At 39.0% G+C, this 13,169-nt stretch overlaps 1 protein-coding gene across 5 annotated transcripts in view; it reads right to left on the reverse strand.

Moving 5' to 3' along the window:
- Positions 1 to 13,169, reverse strand: part of SSBP2 (single-stranded DNA binding protein 2) — a 464,724-nt gene that overhangs the window by 450,659 nt on the left and 896 nt on the right. The gene's annotated exons all lie outside the window — the stretch shown is intronic.

A 13,169-nucleotide genomic window follows, 5' to 3' on the forward strand; every position in this document is an offset into this window, starting at 1 on the left:
AAAATATATCACTGTAAGGACTTTACCCAAGCCATGATATTTTCAATCACCTTATATTCATGCATAAACTGGACCAAAGAAGAATAGGAAGACCAAAGAGAATTGATGCCTTTGAACTACAGTATTAGCAAAGAATATTGAATATACCATGAACTACCTGAAGAATGAACAAATCTCTTTTTGGAAGAAGTACAGGCAGAATGATCCATAGAAATGAGGATGATGCGACTTCATCTCATGTACTTGGGGCATTATACGAAAGCTGGACAGTGAATAAGGAAGACTGTACAAGAACTGATGCCTTTGAGTTATGGTGTTGGGAGGAGAATATTGAAAGTGTCATAGGCTGCCAAAAGAACCAATAGATCCGTTTTGGAAGAAGTGCAGCCAGAGTGCTCCTTGGAGGCCAAGATGGCCAAAATTCGTATTGTCAGGAGGGACCAATCACTGGAGAAGGATATCATGTTTGGTAAGGTGGAGGGTCAGAGAAAAAGAGGAACACCCCCAATGAGATGGATTGGCCTAGTGGCAGCATCGATGGACTCAAGCATGGCAACAGTAGTGAGGTTGGCCCAGGATCGGGCAGTGTTTAGTTCTGCTGTGCATAGGGTCGCTATGAGTCGGTACCGACTCGAGGGCACCTAACAACAACAACAACTTGGGACATGTTATCACAGGAGGGACCAGTCCCTGGAGAAAGACATCATGCTTGGTAAAGAAGAGATCAGTAAAAAGGAGGAAGACCCTCAACAACATGTATTGACACATGGCTGCATCAATGGGTTCAAACATGGCAATGATTGTTAGGATAGCGTAGGAAAAGACAGTGTTGAATTCTGTTGTACACAGGGTCACTATTAGCTGGAAGCAATCTGAAAGCACCTCCTGGTGTGGCTTTGGGGGCTAATGCGTCAGACTGCAAACTCGTTTGAACTGCAACGTCAGTGGTTCAAGCTCACCAGCTGCTCCTTGGAAACCCTATACAGGATAGTTATGGGTCAGAATCAACTCGATGGCACTTAACAACAACTAACTGCAACACTAAACATTAAAATACCTTTTAAACCATCAAGATTTTTATTTACAGTAATAAATCTATTAAAACATAGATTATTCTATCAAAATTCATACAAAAATTCAAAGAATACAGCAAGTAATCTTTTGTGGTCCTGAAATTCAAAAGAAACTGCTAAATGCTTACATTATAGATATTCGAATACAGGAGAAATTGAGCCCTTACAGCAATAACCTGTTATGACATATTTAGAATAGAGCACATCCTTCAGTCATTTATTCCGTAAATATGTTATCACTTTCAAGCCCCTGTTCTAAGCAGCAGGGAATTTGATGGTAAAGAAGATACCAAGGTCCTTGTCCTCACAGAGCTTCCAATGTTAGGGGGAAATGACACACTAAACAAAACAATACACAATATACAATGAATTCCTAGTAAAAAATAGAGGTTTATGTAAAAGCATTAAAAAAAATCCAATAATGGAGGTACAGTAGGAACAATTATGCTAGTTAGACCAGCCTTTGTCAAGGTATTGGATTTTGTAAGTGTTCAGCAAATCTTAGGTATTTCTATAGTCAGCAATCTTTATAAAAGCGATAATGTCCCACTGTCTTCATGTTAGGGACAACTATACCTCTGGGATTTGAGAGATAATCTGTTTGATTATTTAAAGGAGAACCCTTGATGATAAAGTGGTTAAGCCCTTGGCAGCTACCAAAAAAGACTGACGGTTCAAAACCACCAGTCACACTTCCAGAGAAAGACATGGGAATTTGCTTCCATAACGACTATTGTTTAGTGACATCTAGCAGGTTCTGATTCATAGCGACCCTATACAGGATTTCCGAAGAAAGGCTGGTGGATTTGAACTGCCAACCTTGCAGTTAAAAACAACCTTGCGGTTCAGTACTGTTGCTGTTAAGTGCCATAGAGTCGGTTCCAACCCACAGCGATTCTGTATAGGGTTTCCGAAGCGCGACTGGTGAGCTTGAACTGCCGACCTTACAGTCAAAGAGGCTTTGGAAACCCTATGTGATAGTTCTACTGCATCCTACTGAGTCGCTCTAAATCAGCCAGTTTACCTGTTTAATTAATATACGTTTAAGGAAAGTTCCATGAAAATAGGAACACATTTAATTCTCCCTATATAAGGAGCTCTGGTAGCGTAGTGGTTACGAATCGGGCTGCGAACCTTAAGGTCAGCGGTTCGAAACTACCAGCCGCTCCGCGGGAGAAAGATGAGGCTTTCTACTCCCGTAAGGATTTACACCCTCGGAAACCCTGTACAGGGTCGCTATGGGTCGGAACCGACTCGACGGCACTTAACAACAACAACAACAACATATCCTCAAGATACATTTTCCTTACTAAAGAACCCCAGTTTTGTTTAAGTAGCCCAAGTACCAGGGAGTAATGTTCATAACCCTGGGTATGCACAATGACTGATTTAAGACAATTTGGGTAATCCCTTAACATTGGCTAATAACTGGTTTAGCAGGTGGCATGTTATAGTTCTCACCAATAAAACATAAGAGGATATCTGCTAAGCAACTTTAAGAAAAGATTCTCATTCCTGTTTGATGAGACAAGATGGAGGAAAAGCCTTGTTCTTGTCCCTGACTTTACACCTGGTGGTTGGAGACTTGATGCTTGGAGCCTGATACAGTCATCTTGCATTAGGAAAGGAAGACCAAAAGGATGGCAGAGAAACTGATCCTGAGCCCTGATGTGCTTGATCCACTGAATCAACTCTGAACAACCTCCTCCAGACATCCGGTTCTGTGAGATTTATTTTTAAACCCAATCAGTTTTTAACTCCATTTTTGATACTTGTAGGAAAATAAACGGTTATGCATTTTTTCCTTCTGTAATATTAAGAGAAAATAATACCTGAAATCTTAAGAGGATTTAATGAGGCAATAAAAGTTAAGTGCTAAACATAAAATACTTAAAAAATAGCATCAGTGTCATTGTTACTATTAAACAATAACTTATTAGGCTAAAACTGCAAACTCTTTATACGGTATTTAGGGTGTTGTTATTATACAGAAAACCTTCATTTTACTACTGTTTACATAAAATCATTCTAATGGAGTAATTAATTTATCTAGCTCTTCCATCAATAAAGTTACTTAAAGTTATTTCTCAAATTTGAAGTTGGTAAATAAAAGGTAGACCAAGGGGAATATCAGATCACTGAAGGAAAGTAACCACACTGATTTCAGGTGAGAGCCTACTTTTGGCATCAACTCCTCACTTAAATGACTTAACTTACGCAAAGTCTTCTATATTTTCATCTATTACAGAAGAAAAGTGCTATAATCTCATATTTTACTTCACAAATATTTCAATAGTGCCTTTAAAGTGACTTAGATTACACTAATAATTAAAGCGATTTGGTAATTAAAACTAAATTCTTTAAGGCCTACAAAACAAATAGCAGTGAGGCCTGAGATGGAGACAGAGAGGATGACATGAAGAGATGGAGTGGCTGAGGACCTGAGATCCAGGGAGGGAAGGGGGCTGTGTGCTGAGAACCATGGGGGGTGATGATGCATGGATGGGATGGTAACTATGGCAATGAAACAATGTATGATAGAATGAATGTAAACTTATGTTTCCCCATGTAAACTATCACACACACACAAAATTATAAATAAATAAAAACAGAGGGGAATAAAAAAATGAAGTAAGTGCTATACATCTGTCTCTAAAATGTTCTCTGGTGAACTTCAATATTATGCTCATGAAGTAAAATTGTTGTTGTTGTTAAGTGCCATCAAGTCGGTTCTGACCCATGTAGACCCTTGTGTTGGGTTCTCAAGGAGCAGCTGTTGAGCTTGAACCATTGACTTTGCAGTCCAGCACATTAACCCACAGGGCCACACCAGAACCCCAAATCAGTAAAGATAAAAAATAGGCGACTGCCAGTTCATTGGTTCAAGCTTCCTCTAGCTGAATTGTGATTTTAAAATATTATGGTAGCTCGTTATTATCTGTGAGCTATCTAAGACTCTACATAGAAATAGAACTATCAATCTTCTTATAGTCAAATATGAGACTAGTTTTGTCATTATTAAAAACCTGATACCAAGTGACGTGTCTTGGTGTGGCGCTGTAGGATAAGCACTAGTCTGCAAGGTCAGTGGTTCAAATCCACCAGCCACTCCTGGCAGATCGATATGAGTCAGAACACATTGGACAGTACTTAACAGCAACATAACAAAACTGAGTATGAATTCTCCCACTGCACTGAGACTGCCTTGGCTGCTGTGAGTCCAGATAATTTTTGATTCTGTTAATATTACAAGAACACAAACCATAAATTTGAGCGGCCTGCAGAGTCATAAAAAGTTACCTGGAAAAATTCTATTTTTCCCAGAATGGTCCATATTCTTCTTGTTTTTCAATATCCTTAAACAGTTTGGAGAAGATAAGAACAGTCTCTACTCTTTTTGAAACATTACTGAAAATAAGTAGGATGTAAATTTTGATGGGTTACATATTACCTTTGGTAATATTTATAGGGTTTTGGTATGATAAATTACTTTCAGAATCTTTTATGTTAAAAATATACATATGTTTAAAACAACACTACAAAAATACATGTTGTGTATGTAAAACATAAAATATAACAAGCAAAATTTAAAATCTAAATAATCACTTAATTTTATTTCAAACACTTAAGATATTAACAAATATATCAAACCTCAGTGCTATTTTAAATACTTCCTCTGAAGAAAATATAAATTAATACAATTATATTTTGGCTTACATTTATAGAAACGCTCATATAACTAACAAAATGTCACTACCATGCAAATATCTCATTTGTCTTTATCACACCAACGTTAAAGTAGTACTATGCATATAATATTAAAGAGTATATTCCCAAGTATTCCGAATTAAAGTTATAATTATCTTCAATTCATAGTTTTCAATTATATATTCCCAGAAACAGCCAAATCTCAGTGCTTCAGTCCTCAAGCCAATGTCCCAATACTAACATAACAGTTGTGGTTTCTATGGAAGAAAGAAGATTCTACATTCAAATTGGCTTTTTCCAAAATTTTACTTCCAACTCTAAACTTTTAAGGTGAAATTTCTGTAAACTGCAACCTAGGTATCCCAACCCCAGTCCACAGAATATTAGAATATGTTCTAGTTTTAAAACAAAATAATTCTCTAGTAGTAGTTGAAGATGTAAGATACATTTAGTCCACTACTATACTCCAATTAAAATGTAATGATTTTTTTTTTTTCATGTTGAACTGGTTTTATGTGGCAAAACAGCTTTGAAAGTGTGGGAATAAGTGTTTATTTTTTTCTTATGACAGCTCTGAAAAATACATTACAATATGAACACTATTTCTAAGACTCACAATAAAGCTTTGGATAAGCAATACTAACATGAATCCTCAACAGCTTACACATTTTCTTTCTTTAGTTTTGCTCCTTCAAAAGAACAGTTTTTGATACATCTTAAATTGACGTAAAAGAGATCAGGTAAAAGAAAAACTCTTACAACTAAGATGAGGTGTTAGATATAAGTTATTTACTATTCTAGAGGAAAACATCTTGGGACTGGAAAGAGGAGAGTCAATCTAATAATAAGACCATTGCCTTTGAGTTGATTACAACTCATAGTGACTCTATATAGGGTTTCCAAGGAGCAGCTGGTAGATTTGAACCGCCGATGTTGTGGTTCAAACCGACCTTGCAGTCCAGTGCATTATCCGGCAGTACCACACCAGGACTCCAGCATCCCTACAGGTCAGAGAAAAACTGCTTAGAGTTTCCAGGGCTATAAATCTTCACAGGAAGAGACAGCCTCAGCTTTCTCCCTTGAACCACCAACCTTGCAGATAGCAGCCCAATTCTTAACCCATTTGTCACCAGGCCACATTCAATTTACTATTATCTTATAGAATAATCCCTACCCATGAAAGTAATTCCTTCATTTGTTTTAGAAATCTTGTGTTACTGTTGCTATTAAGTGCCTCTGAGTTGGTTCTGACTCTTAGCAACCCAGTCCAGGGTTTCCAAGGAGCAGTTGGTTCATGGTTCAACCACTGACCCTGCAGTTCAAACCAAACTCACAGTCCAGTGCATTATCCTTTATTATTGTTGTTGCTAAGGAGCTCTGGTAGCGTAGTGGTTACGGAACTGGGCTGCTAACCTGAATGAAGGTCGACAGTTGGAAACTACCAGCGGTTCCGCGGGAGAAAGATGAGGCGTTCTGCTCCCGGAAAGATTTACATCCTCGGAAACCCTATGTAGGGTCACTATGAGTCAGAACCGACTCCACGGTACTTAACAACAACAATTGTTGCTGCCCTCAAGTCGGCTGTTGTGCCTTCAAGTCAGTTCTGTATATAGCAACACTGTATATGGTTTCCGAGGAGGGGCTGGCGAGTTTGAACCACCGACCTTGTAATTCAAGCCAACCTTGGGGTTCAGTATACCATCCTGCAGAGCCACAGCAGGATTCCTGTATTAGAATAATAAATTAGATGCTTGTTAAACAAGTTTCTGCAAAAAGCTGCATAATTTTGCTTGCCTTAACTTTCTTTCAAACAGGAAGGAAGGAAGAAAAGAAAAATGTATAATCTTTAGAGGGGTGCCTCAAAGCAAAAAATGGAGAGGAGACAAAGTACTACTCCTAAACAGAAATTCCTGTAAGCTCTTTTATACGGAGGATTTAAATGTTCATTAGGTGATACCGACTTACAAGTGAGCATATGATATTTATTTCTTGTTAGATTAGACTAAGAGTCACAATCTAAAACCACAACTACTTTGCAGAGCCCCAGGTTAGCTGTGTACACTTTGATTTCTAGTTTTTTAAGATATGTCACTGAGTGGCTGAACTTAGTACCGTATGTTCTACTTTGCTTTTTTAACAGATTTATGTCGCTATGGGTCGGAACCGACTCGACGGCACGTTACAACAACAACATGTTACATAATTTTTTATTAAAGGGTCAAATTAATTTAATAAAAAATTACTATCACTACTCATCTATTTTCAGGTGCCAGTTATATACTTCCAGGGTAAAGTGATTAGCTTTATATAGCTAATATCTTATATAGGAACTGCTCACAATGATGATACCCAACTCTAAAACTTAAGTAATCGAACAAAATTCCTAGGGGAAAAATCTGAAGTCACAGACATTTTTCATTAGTAGGTTTCCACCTTTCACTCCTAAAATTTATCAAGCCACACACATACCTGAAATCTGCTAAAACGGAGGGTATATGTATCAGAGTACACAAATGGTTAAGATCCAATCTTTCTAGTCTTGTTATATGTGATTATGGAGTCTTGGTGTGGCGCTGTAGGATCAGCACTGGACGGTGAGCCACAAAGTCAGCTGTTCAAATCCATGAGCTGCTCCTTGGAAACCCTTTGCAGGGTAGCTAAGAATCAGAACCCAACTCGACTCGACGGCACTTAACAGCATATGTGATCATACAACTCTATTCCCTAAATCTGTAGCATTTTATCCTAAATCAGAGAGGCAATCTGGTAAACTGGAAAATGAGTCTTCCATTTCAACCACATCTTCTAAAGTTAGAGCTGTTTTAGAAACCCAGATTTTTTATTTTCTAGCAATGTTATCACTGAACAAGTTAACATAACCATTCAGAGACTTAGTTGTCTTATTTCTTTTCTTTTAGGTTTTGGTGAAAATATTCACAGCAAAACATAAAACACCTGCATGTACAATCCAACAGCATTGCTCACATTTTTCACATTGTGTCACCATTCTTGCCATCTGTACCCATACTGTTTTACCACCAATGACTTAAGAATCACTTCCCCCCAAACTTCATACCTATGTTTACAGAGTTATTACGTAGATTTGATCTCATCTCGTAGATGTCTTTAAAAGAAAATGTTCATGGTCAACATTCCATACTGATTTAACCAAACTCCTGTCGAGCTTAAAGATTATTTCAGAGGATAATTTCAGTTCATAGTGTAAAGATTTTCTCAGAGCAATTGATCCAGGGGTCCTTTCTTCCCCAGGAGGTCCAGTAAGTCTGATTCTCTAGACATTTAAAATTCCATTCCACAATTTTTCCCATTTTGATCAGGAGTTACCTATTAATTTTTTGATCAAAACATTTCAGCAATGGGCACCATCCAGTTCTTCTGGTCTCATGGCAACAGGAGCCGTAGTTCATAGAGACAATCAGATCTGCAGTCCAATTCCTTCTCTGATTCAGACTTTGTTCTCTTTCCATTTCTGCAGTGCCAGGCAAATAGAGACGAAATGCTTGATCCTGAATGATCTCTCTCAAGCTTTAAGACCCCAGGCACCTCTCACTCAAGTTGTGAGGGGAACAATGACTCTAAAATAGCATTAGGCCAACTAACTGGACAGTGTCATATCTAAATAGTATCCAGCAACTGGAGTCATGGTGCGAAAGGTCAATTTGAACCTCAAAGTCGGTGGTCCAAACTCACCAGCCGCTGCTTGAAAATTCTATATAGAATAACCATGAATTGTAACCAACTCCATGACACTTAACAACAACAATAAACGACGGCTTTTTGTTGATGTTGCTGTTATAAAAGTATATCTAACACATCTGACATTTCATCCTCAGTTCCTCAGGTGATTCTCTAGAACCCCAGGGGATTCTTTTATACTGATATACTTAACAAGTTGTTGGGAATCTTATAAAAATGCAGATTATGATTCAGCGTGTCTGAGGTAGAGATACAAATTCTCAGCAGGGGGCTAACCAGAATTAACCAGTTCATAGCCCTGGTTAAGTATGTACCATATTTTATTGATCCATTCATCTGTTGATGGGCACTTAAGGCATTTCCACCTTGTTGCTATTATGAACAGTGCTGCAAAGAACATAGGTTTATAAATGTATGCTCAAGTCACTACTTCTGGGTCCCAAGTGTTTATACCTAAGGAGTCCCGGTGTCATAGTAGTTAAGCAGCACTCTATTGTTAACTTACTAACTAAACGGTCAGCAGTTACAGCCCACCAGCCACTCAGACAAAGACGTGTAGTGTGCTCCATGAAGACCCCAGCCTTGGAAACCCCGTGGGGCAGTCCTGGCACTACAGGATAAGCAATGGACTGCTAACCTCAAGGTCGGTGTTTCAAACTTACCAGTCCTTCCTTGGAAACCTTATATAGGGTGTCACTATGAGTCAGAACTAACTCATTAACATACAAGGACAACAAATGGTAATTCTATTTAAAAATTTTGAGGAACTGCCACGTTGTTTTCCATAACAATTGTACCTCTTATTTCTTTAATGAAAAAAGTATCACCTACTTTTATCTTACAGGCCTGGTGGGAGAATTTGAGAAAATATGCATAGTGTCAAACACAGTGACTGGTACATACACAACAAATATACAAAAAGATAATGTTGTCGTTGTTAGGTACCATCATGTCAGGTCTGACAAATAATGATCTGTTAAGTGCCGTTGAGGCAGTTCAGACCCATAGTGACCCTGTATGGGGTTTCCAAGAAGCTCTGGTAGCATACTGGTTACAAATCAGGCTGCGAACCACAAGGTCAGCAGTTCGAAACTACCAGCTTCTCCACGAAAGATGAGGCTTTCTGCTCCCGTAAAGATTTACAGCCTCAGAAACCCTGTTACAGGGTCGCTATGGGTCGGAACCGCCTCAACGGCACTTAACAACAACAACATAGGGTTTCCAAGGAGTCCTGGTGTGGTGCTGTGGGTTAACGCATCAGACTATAAAGCCATTTGAACTGCAAGGTCAGCGGTTCAAGCTCACCAGCTGCTCCTCGGAAACCCTATACAGGGTCGCTATGGGTCGGAACCGCCTCAACGGCACTTAACAGCATAGGGATTCCAAAGAGCAGCTGGTGAGTTTGAACTGCCGACCTAGCAGTTCAAATGGCCTTGTGGTGCAGTGCTTATCCTACAGTGCCACACACTGTTATATTATTGTTGGGTATTTCTGAATTATAGTTAAGTTAGAATACACGGACCAAAATTTTACAAGTCCTTATTCTGAAGGTTAATTTTTAAATATTTTGACATTGAAAAAATTTCTGAGTCTAATATCTTCATTTATTAAGCAAATACTTATTTGGTATTTACAACATTAGAAGATACTTTTCTTAATGCCTAAGATACCTCAAAAAATAAATCCAAAGTATCATTCTTACCCTCAAGAAACTTACATTTTAGGGAAAGCTATATATTTAACAACAAATTTATTTTTATTTAATTAAAATTGTAATCACTATTACAAAGAAAACACACAGGATGCTACTAAAGGGGGAAATGACCTAACAGGATCAGAATTTAAATGTCTACACAAACATCCCACCTTCCAAGGGTTTTCAATCACTCCCTCTATAATTAAGTCTAAGCCAAACCTTTGTATAGACTTGATCTGTCTGGTTTAAAAGACAACAACACAAGTAATTAACCTGACCCTGGCCATTTTTATGTCCATTCAGAACTGTACACTGTAACTGTAGGAACTCTGTAAAGCCTAAAAATTAATTGTAAACACTTTACATAGTGGCTTTAATGAAAAAGAAAACAAAAGATACAGGTAGGCAGTTGGTAACTATTTGCGAAGAACTTCTATTAGAATACACAGTTCCTGATAAACTATAAAATCAACAATTTTATTTATGTGAATGCCATCATTTTAAATAATGACTCATGTTTCAAATTTTTTATTAAAGTACATATCACATATTTATTACTGAAAATAAATTGTTCCTGTGGCTTTTTAATTCAAGAACTACATTCAGCGTAGTAGTTATGAGTTAGGCTGCTAATCTCAAGGTCAGCAGTTCGAAATTATCAGCTGTTCCGTGGGAGAAAGATGAGGTTGTCTTAAGATTTACAGCCTCAAAAACACTATACATGGCCACCAAGAGTCGGAACCAACTCCACGGTACATAACCAACCAACCTTAAAAGTTAAAAAAAAAAAAAAATGGTTCCAACAATTTTAATGACAACTTGAAGATTCCTATCTTCAGATGTCATTACACTATTGTGGAAGCATACCATTAAAGTTCCAGGTAAATATAAAAGAAGAACTGAGTTATTAGATCAACTGTTACCAAAATACAACTAAGTTTATTTCATAAAACAGAACGAACTGGTTGCCTTCCACTCAATTCTGACTCATAAAGACCCTAGAAGACAGCATGAAATTGCCTTTCCATCATTTCAACAGCTAGAAATCTTTATAAAAATAAAGACTGCCATATCTTTCTTCCTCAGAGCAGCCGGTGGGTTGGAACCACTGACCTGTCACTCAGCACCTGAGCACTTAACCAATGTGCCACCAGGGATCCTAAATAGACTTGATGTTATTAGGTACCACCTAGTCAGTTCAACTCACAGCCACCACGTACAGGGTTTCGGAGGAGAGATTGGTGGGTTTGAACCACCCACATTGCAGTTAGCAATCCAGTGCTTATCTTACAGCGCCACATCAGGGCTCCATTATTTCAAATAACGGTTACCTAGAAATTAATGCAACAATGATTAAACCATAGCAATCATTGTCAATTCTCCAAAAGTGGCTTCTTCACATATATTTAGTTCAAAAGGTAAGCCAGTCCAGAGTCCTGCTGCCTATTATAATGAATAGGAGAAATACATGTAAATCAAATAGCACCATCTAGCAGAACCCTCATGACTTTGCTCACAAGGGAAGATGTTACTTGGTGCTCAGTTTGGTAGATTTGACAGAAGTGGTAAAGTCACAGAATTAGAGCCAGAAGGACCACAAACACAGTAACTCCAACTTTCTCTATAACCTCAGAGACAAAAAAAATTCTTACAAAGACATCAGGATACAGATTCAGCCACAGTTCAGATTCCTGGGAGTCCACCTTAAATCTCAAATTACTTTGATTCTCAAAGTCAATCACCCCCAAATTAAATGAGAATGCGCCTCTCTATACATTTCAACTCTCCTTCCCAATATGAAATCCAACTCTTCTGTAACCATTAAAACATCCTTTCTGGATGTACTTATTTTATCAGGTATTACAGTCAAATGAGTAATAAATTAAGCTGTTATTACAAAACTTTAACTGATGAATTTCAGCTGTTTCTTAACCAGACTATAACCCTATGCCTTTTAGATATCTCTTGTCGCAGAAACAAGATCCTGAAACGTAGCTTCTCAGAAAAATCTCTTTGCAAATAAAAAAAAAAAAAACAGCATCTCTCCAATAATTTTTTTGTTTTGCTACATCAAGGCCAGTCCCCTCAAAATCCTACGGGAATTGTGTGTATTGCTGCCAACACGAAGATTAGGAAATGTTCCCATCCCTAGGGCACAAGAAACTTTCAGAGGGAGACTGCCTAAAGCAAGGAGGGAAACTAAATCTTCTGCGCATTTGGTTTCTTATTTACGCAGATTCTTCTGTGCGCGAGATTACCAAAGTACCTTTTGAGAGATGCTCCCAGGCCTTTTCCCTCATCTGACACCCCTTCTAAATGCAACTTGCGTTAAATGACCAGGAGAAACCTGACCCTCAGAGTTGAGAAGGTTACTGGGAATCTCTGTTTGCTGCACAGAAAGGAGGGGGTTCTTCCTCAGTGATCACAGTCGCTACTCGTTCTCATTTTTAGTAACAACCAAATCACCGTTACAAGTACATAAGAATAGCAGCCAACAACCCTGCTTCGCAGTGTGCCATGACGGTGGCATCTCCGGGCAGGGGGAGCTCTTTGCTCGCCTGCCCTCTCCTCCGCTCCCACCGAAGTGAACACCTGTATCTCCCCACAACCGCGACCTAACAACTCCTCCCAACCTCAGAGCCTCTGCCCTCTCCACAACCCCCGTTTTGAACCTCCGCCCCCTCCCCGCCAACGATAGCCACCGTAGCACATACAACTTCCCCTCCGAGCGCACCACGACCACCACCCCGCCCGCAGCCATCTCCCGCACCGGACCACCGCGACCCCCAGATGTTGGGGAAGTAGCATGTCGCCACAAAAAGTTCTCCAGCCGCCTCTGCCGCCTCGGAGTTAGGTTAGCTTCGAGAGGCAAGAAAGCCAGTCTCCTCCAGTAGCTCCCGCTCCTCGCCAGCACACTTTTCCTCCCCGGAAACTCGGTGCTTCTAGGACTCCCAAACTTCAGCGGCGGCCCCGGC

The sequence above is a fragment of the Chrysochloris asiatica genome, unplaced genomic scaffold (genome assembly GCF_000296735.1).
Source record: "Chrysochloris asiatica unplaced genomic scaffold, ChrAsi1.0 scaffold00145, whole genome shotgun sequence".
NCBI lineage: Eukaryota > Metazoa > Chordata > Mammalia > Afrosoricida > Chrysochloridae > Chrysochloris > Chrysochloris asiatica.